Source organism: Elephantulus edwardii, unplaced genomic scaffold (genome assembly GCF_000299155.1).
Source record: "Elephantulus edwardii isolate Elephantulus edwardi_28Jun2011 unplaced genomic scaffold, EleEdw1.0 scaffold00241, whole genome shotgun sequence".
Classification (NCBI taxonomy): domain Eukaryota; kingdom Metazoa; phylum Chordata; class Mammalia; order Macroscelidea; family Macroscelididae; genus Elephantulus; species Elephantulus edwardii.
This window is the reverse complement of record NW_006399991.1, coordinates 635,155-643,146: the sequence shown is the minus strand read 5'-3', so window position 1 is coordinate 643,146 and position 7,992 is coordinate 635,155. Positions and strand designations below refer to the sequence as shown.

The 7,992-nt window shown below is 43.8% G+C and overlaps 1 pseudogene; it reads right to left on the bottom strand.

Annotated features, from left to right (window-relative positions):
* The window catches only part of LOC102844715, a 59,637-nt pseudogene that overhangs the window by 15,089 nt on the left and 36,556 nt on the right, over positions 1–7,992 (bottom strand).

Sequence of the window (7,992 nt, the reverse complement as noted above, 5' to 3'; positions counted from 1 at the left end):
ATTGCATTAGAGTGCCGAGAAGCCAAAGCTAAAGAAGAAACCAAGAAATCAAAGAGCTAAACAGAAAATTTCAAAAGGCAGCCTGGGACGACAAAGCAAGATACTATAATGAAATGTGCAGAGAGCTGGAGTCAGAAAATCAAAAGGGCCGAACTTGCTCAGCATTTCTTAAGCTGAAGGAGCTGAAAACACTGATATTATAAATTTAAATATATTTTTTTCGTGACCTATGTGGTTGCTGGGAGGAATCTAGTCAAAATTTCTAGCAAGTAAACAAGCAAACCAACAGGAAGTCAATCTCTGTAGGTTCACATCTTTCATCCAGAAGATTCAGTAGAGTAAGAAAAGATGAAGAGAATTGAAACCATAGCAAGTCTTAGGAGTTTGTGCTCACCTGATGTTTTCTGTTGTAGATTATGGGTTTGACCATTTTTTAAAAGGGCCAGAGAATATCATGCTTTTATGGGCCAGGTGGCCTCGGTTACCTACTCCTTCATTGTAGTGAAAACAGCCTTATTGTGTTGTTGTTGTTGTTAGGTGCTGTTGTGTTGCCTCTGACTCAGCAAACCTATGTAACACTGATGGGAACTGCTTGACCCCATGCTGTTCACACAGCCTACACTGGGCTTGGGTTCACTCTTGCAGTCACCATATCAGCCTAACTCCTTGATGTCTTTCCTTCTCGTCTTTGACCCTCTATCTTTCCAAGCATGAAGTCTTTCTCTAGGACTGGTCCTTCCTGACAACCTGGCCAAATCATGGGAGGCGTCCTCTACAGAGCACCCTGGCTGCACCTTGTCCAAGCAGATGCTTTCTCCTCTTCAGCACTCCATGGGATAATCAGTACTCTTTGCCAGCACCACAATTCAAAGGCACAAGTATTTCCCAGTATTCCTTATTCATTGTTCAACTCTCACAGCATATGAAGAAACAATTGAAAAATGCCACAGGTTTGATTCAGGTGCAATGGCATCTTTACTCTTTGACACTTTGAAGAGGTCTTTAACAATATATTTTCTCAACATAATTTAAAAAACCAAATCCAAACATAAATGGCAGCTATGTGTATGGACTTCATCTGATGGAATACACAGGAGTAAGACTGACTACATTTAGGGCTGGGCAGCTCAATATCTGCAAAAGATATTGAGAACAAGGCCAGGGGCTGACTGCTTGTACACAAGTTCAAACTGAAGTTAAAGAAAATGAAAAGAAGTCCATGAGAATCAAAGTATAAACTTGGACTTATCCTCCTACCCCACCTGAATTTAAAAACTATCTCGAGAATAGGTTTGACGCATTGATCACTAACAACTGAAGACCACGTGTGTGCATTGACTGCTATGTGCCAGCAAAATTTTAAAAGGCAGTGGGCATGATCTGGTCTGCAGGCCACAGTTGGCCAGTCTTTGTTGTAGATACATTTCTTGTCTCATATTTTCTTTGTAGAACTTCTATTCAGCCATTTCCCTTCTAAATTGTTAAGTTTTGCTTTTCTCCACTTTACATGAGGCTTAAGTTTGAACACTAATAGAATTCCAGTGGTCAGCCCTGGAAACCAGACCTTCTCATAACTGAGAGTGTGAGCGTGCACAGAGGCACCACTAGCCCACTCCTATACAGAACAGAAGCCATAGAATCTTCCTTGGCTTTCTGAGACTAAAACTGCCTTTAAATGTGTAACCGAAACAAAGGAGCCTCTTGGAACATCCAGACACCAGAAAACACTGCTATATGAAATTGCCTACACATCTGGCCAGGTATCTTCCTCAAGCTAGTGTTTATCCTGGGTCTCAGTTTTCTAGTACTGCCTGAGCAGGAGGCTTTGGCAAACCCAGGCTGGAAATCTGGGTTCAGTGCCTCAGTTCTGGGGAGCCTAGCTCTGGCTGTCGGCTCTGGGTTCAGTGACTCAGTTCTGGGGAGCCTAGCTCTAGCTGTCGGCTCTGGGTTCAGTGCCTCAGTTCTGCAGAGGTCAGTGTCTCTGTTCTGGGAAAGACTAGCCTCAATTCTGGGATGGCCAGTGCTTCTGTTTTGGGGAGCCCAGCTCTGGATTCAATACCTCAGTTCTGGGGAGCCTAGCTTTGGCTGTCAGCTTTGGGGCAAGGTCATTGTTTCCTCTCAACATCTGTGGACTCTCCCTGGCAATTTCCAGCTGGCTTTGTACCCACCTCCCTCCAACTCTACAAGTTTCTTAGTAGAGCAAATACCCTGGGTCCAAAGGACTTGATTCACTTCCATCTCTTGATGATATTGGGGTCCCTCTCTCTCTGACTCTTCTCTCATTTTAAGATAAGAGGAAATGCAGACCAGGTTACAGGTAAAGTCCTCTTACATGGGATCCAGGCTATGAGCTGAATAATGGTGGTCACTCCAACCTTGCCTTGTTAACATAGCACAGGTGGCCTAGTCCTCTTTAACATACCCTGATCCTGCTTTGTTTAACCACAGGTAGAGGTCAGGGCTTACAAAATATATCAAAATGGGGAGTGATTACACCAAATAACCAAGTGGAGCATAGTATCAGCAATCATAGCCCAGCCACATTGACATGTATCTCATGGGGCACACAATTCAATCCATGGCGCCCTGATAAAAATAGCTAAAGTAACACAGTTACATAAAAGATAGAAAACACTAAGAAGGTTTTGTTAAGCTATAAACTAACTGGCCTTCCCTTCTTTTTTTTTTTTTTTTTTTTGGCCTTCCCTTCTTGACACATCTATGGAGCTATAATACCATCTACAACTCTAGTAGATCCTCAAGATTAGTTTACAGAGAGGGTGGCAAAGCTGAGGAAGGTTAAGAACTGAGGACTCAGGCCCTTTACTGACCGACTGGAGTCATGAGCTGGAAGTGGCAGGTGTGGGTACCTCTGGAGGACATCTGGGAGCCTGCTTACCTGTTTTGCTTTGCCTTAACCTGCTCAGAAGGGAGTTTTAGTAGCCTAGTGGGTAGAGAGTTGCACTTCTAGCCCAAAGGGGGTGGTTGATGGTTTGAATCTACCTGTGGCTCTACAGGAGAAAGATGGGCAGTCTCTTTCCATGTGATTCACAGGCTCTGAAAATTTACTGGAGGATCGGCTCTGAGTTGGTTTTGACTTGATGGCAATTAGAGAGAACCTGTTCAGTGGAGCCCTTGTCACACAATTAAGACCTGTTAATCCATCTCAGTGAAAGGACTTCCTCTCTTTTTTCCAGCATGATGTCTTTTCCCAATGACTGGCCCCTCCTGACAACAAGTCCTCAGTATGTGAGATAAAGGTTCACCATCCTTGCCTCTAAGGAGCACACTGGCTCTCCTTCTGCCAAGACAGATTTACTTTGGCAGTCCATGGGATATTCAATACTCTTTTCCAACACTACAACTCAAAGGCATCTATTCTTCAGTGTGTATTATTCATTGTCCAACAAATGTCTAGGAAAAAACAACTGAAAAGACCACGGCTTGAATCAAGCACATCTTCATCTTTAAACTGACATCATTGCTCATAATGAGAGGTCCTGGACAGCAGATTTTCTCAGTGCAAAGCATCTTTTGATTTCTTGCCCACTGCCACCATGGGTATGGATTACAGCAGTAAGTGAAATGAAATGGTTACCAACTTCAATTGTCTGCATCTATGGTGATGCTGCCTGCTGACCATTGGGGAGGATTTTTATTTTTTTGAAGTTGAGATGTAACTCATATTGAAGGCTGTAGTTTTTGGTCTTCTTCAGTAAGTACTTCAGGTCTTCTCCAGTTTCTGCAAGGAAGTTGTGTCAACTGTATGCTGAGCAAATAATCAAGAAGTTGGACTACATGAGGAAGAATATGGCATCAGGAAGGCACTCAAACAATAGAGTGGTTTTAAAAATTCAAGTCTTTCTAAATTGACTTGGATAAATCTTACATGATATTATAAACCACAGTGCCCCCAGAGTTACTTCCTGGCTCATGCTCTGTGGACACGTTGTTCAGGACTTTTAAAACATCCCAGACAATGTCAACAGTGAATACATAGATCACTCTGTCTTATTATTTCTTATACATGGTTTTTGAAAACGCTAAGCCTGGAAAGTGAGACTAATGAATATTGATATTAAATAGTCAATTATCTGAATTTGGCCAATTATTTATAAAGGAATGAAAATGTTACACATCTGTGTATAATACACATTTGCTCTTTGTTACACCCAGAGTGAAGCAGGGAAAATACAAACATTGTATGTTTCAGTCTACAATGTGCTTGATAAAACTCACTTTTCTACAAATTAGAGTATCAGTCATTACACCAATGACATGTTATCAATCTTTTTACATTGTCATTTGATTATATTGGTGGTATATGAGCACTAAGCATGCATCTCCAACAAGGAGCCTTAGTGTTAGTAGACAGACGTGCAGAGCAGGTCTGTCACGTCCTCTGTGTAAGGTATAGCAGTTTGGTGGCCTTCTCTGTGCTCTGCCCTGATAGCTGGTATTCTGCCCTCACCCAAACAGATTCTCTATTATCTCACAAGTCTGCTTATGCTAGTTTCTATTATCATTTAGAAGTGACTGTGGATGATGAAACAACAAGGTCTCTCACTTCTGAAGGAGATGAAGCATATGCTGAGTGTACTTCGACAGCCCCTTACACTGCCTTCTGTGTGGCTGTTCTTGGCCATGGGGACGTTGCATGGCACAATGAGGTGATGGCCATGCCATTTGCTCAGCCTGCTCTGCTTCCTTTATTGATCACCAGCTTTGTGAGATGTTACCCTGTCCAGGGTCCAAGTCCACAGGTGAGAAGAACCACTGCTGACTGGCAAGTGCCTTCATACCTGAATCTTCGTTGTAGCACCAACAAAGTACTCTCTCAACAAAAGGGCACAAATAACTAAAAGAAGATGTTTCCAAAACCACTTGGGTGTTTGGTGCAGTCTGAAGTTATCCTACTCAGCTCAGCAGGACTGTAAGAGCTGCCCATCTGCAGACCCACAGCACAGGAGGGGCTGCCAGAGCAGTGAGACCAGGGCAGTGTGGGCAAGGCATCTTCCCCCTTGAAAAGGAACTGTGAGAAGTCAAGGTGGTGATTATAAAGAAACATATCCATGTGGGTGTCTGTTTCTTTTTGTGACAAGTGGCTTAGTGGTAAAGGGTTGTGCTGTCAACTTAACAGCAGGTGTTCAAATCCAACAGCTGCTCCAGGGGAGAAAGATGGGGAATCTCTTCTGCAATTCATAGCCTCTGAAAGTCCACTGGAGAATCAGCTATGAGTCAATTCAGACTCAACACAACAATACAATACAACAACACAACAATACAATACAACACAGCACAACACTAGAAGAAGCTCAAGTGCACAGAGGACATGATGACTGACTGATTCCTAAAACCTCTCACCCCTGAGGCTGGAACAGCCCATCTTTCAAGAGCAAATGAAGGACACACAGAACAAGTTACAAAGAAAGGTTTAAAAGCTTCAAAGATTGTTCAACATCTTGACATTGAGTCATCTAGAAGCAGCAGAGGTAGCAAAATATAAAAAAAAGAATTCTTAAAACTAGATTGGCTCAAGTATGGGACCATCTAGGCCAAAGCCCCCCACCCCTAGTTCTCAGGAGCAGGAGAAAGCTAACTGGAGCCGGCGCCCAGCACACTCCTCTCCTGTTCTACAGCACAGCTGCTTGTTGCTAACCAGGAGGATCAATATGCATTCTTATTTGATAATCTAAGAAAAAAACCTTTTAAAGCACCTTTGCTAACTAAAATGTCGGAGGTTCGAGGGAACTCAGAAATGTCCAGTGTTTGACTTCTAAAACATCAGCCACTGAAAACATGTGGAAAGGAGTCTATGCTGACATACAGCACCATCTGTTACCACCAACTTGAGAGCAACTGCTTTGGCTTTTTGTTTCGGTTTTGCCCATAACTTGTAGAAATCACCCATTTTTGAGGCAGGAGAGAATTAACACAAAGGCTCAGGCTCCTTACCCACATGTCCTTTTTGGCCTTCATCAGAGATCCTCAAGAGGAGCTCCAGGTGGGAGCTGCTGAGCTCGGGAGCTACCACCTTCACCAGCCGCTTCCACTCAGCCTCCAGGACCACGGACTCTGTGCCCACCTGGACTTTCAGGATGTTGAAAGCCTCTATCATCTTGTGACGTTTCAGGTACACAAACTGGCGGATCTCATTCTTAAAAAACAGAATTTAGTTCTTTATAAGATAAAAACCTGTGAATGTTTCTTTTCCTTACCATGAACATTTTTAGGTCATTGACCAGCCAAGAAGTCAGTAATGAGTCTGTTAATATGAAATGTCTGTGCTCCCTCCTCTGTCTGGGTCTATTTAGCTAAACCCTCTCTCATAAATACGGCTCATCTTACCAAGTGTGGCTGTGGAAGCACCTGAAAGAGAATCTGTGTAGTGGAAAACAGGGCGACAGGAAAACAGGATAGCTCCTGACTCTACTCTGCCCATGGGGAGGGAAGATTCCAGACAGGGCAGAAATCAGGCATGCTGCGGGTAAGAGAGAGTCCAAGGGACAGAGAAAGCCTGATCCATCAGAAGAAAGTCAAGAAGGACAAATAAGACAGACATGAGCCAGGGAAGTGAGGCCAGGGTAGGGACCACCCAGGACATGAAACATAGGTGGGGCTCCCTGAAGCTGCCATCTTGCCTGACCGCATGGAATCTTCCAGAAGGTGAGAGAAGCCAACAGCCTTCCTCACACTACAGTCAGCGCTCTCAACTGCATGCCCGCCCCATGGGGCCCTTGCCAATCTGTTACTCAGTATTGTTATCACTTAACTATTGACACTGTTAGACTAAATTCTTCAAGGACAGGGACTGTGTTTAAATTAGTGTTGGAGATATGTGACTAGATGGTAACCAACAACAACAACAACTTTTGTCTTGTATGGCTAGATCATTTTAAGTATCTCTAGGAGGAAGATGGAGGAGGTGGAGAGCACAGTGTGAAGAGCCAGAGGGATAGCAACCTGTGTAGAGAGGATACCAGAGAGTACTTAATGCTCCACAGAGACTGACCATCACAGCATGACACGAACAGTAGGATTTTGACTCAGAACTTTTGCTAATACATTATTTTAGAAGCTTTAAAAACTGGAGCCCTGCCTGCCTGCCCTGCAGCGGTCCCGCAGCAGTCCCATTGCGGACCAAGCAAAAGCTGGAATCCGCTAGCTGAGCTGAGCTGCATTGAGACTCACCTGAAAGGAAAAAAGTTAGTGGGGAAATCGGCTGAATTCTCTTGAGCCCACTAAAACCTGGAGGGTCTGAGGTGTGGCGTGGACAATAGGAATTGAATCATAACTTTAGTCGAAACTTTTAGTATTGGAACTGTGGGAACAAAGCCGCGGGGACTCGGCAAAAACCAGAAGCCACTAGATGAGCTTCTAATAGACCCATTTGAAAGGAGAAAACTTAGTGGGGAAATTGGCTTATTTCGCTTAAGCTCCACTAAGACCCAGTGGGTCTGTTGCGAGACGTGGACAGTAGAAATTGGAATCAGAACTTCTGCTGGAGTGGACTCAGAATGAGCTAATAGCCTCAGTTGCAATCTGGACCACTTTTTGGTTGCACTGCAGATCGGCAAATGCCGGAATTTGCAAAGCCGAGCTTCTGAGGGACCCATTTGAAAGGGATAACCTTTAGGGGGAAAGTGGCTGAATTTTCTAAAGCTCCACTAAGGCCCAGTGGGTTTGTTGCATGATGGAGACAGTAGGAATTTGAATAAGAATTTTTGATGGATTAGAGTTGGAACTGTACGAAATCAGCCTGGGTTGCATTCCGGTCCACATTTCAGTGTGCACTCCGGATCAGCAAAAGCCAGAAGCTGCTGAACCCATTTGAAAGGGGAAAGCTTAGTGGGAAAATTGGCTGAATCCTCTTAAGTCCCACTAAGACCCAGTGGGTCTGTTGTTTGGCATGGACAATAGGAATTCGAAAAAGAACTTTTATTGATACAAATAGTTTTAGGAACCACAGGATCTTAAACCCGTACTGCTTTA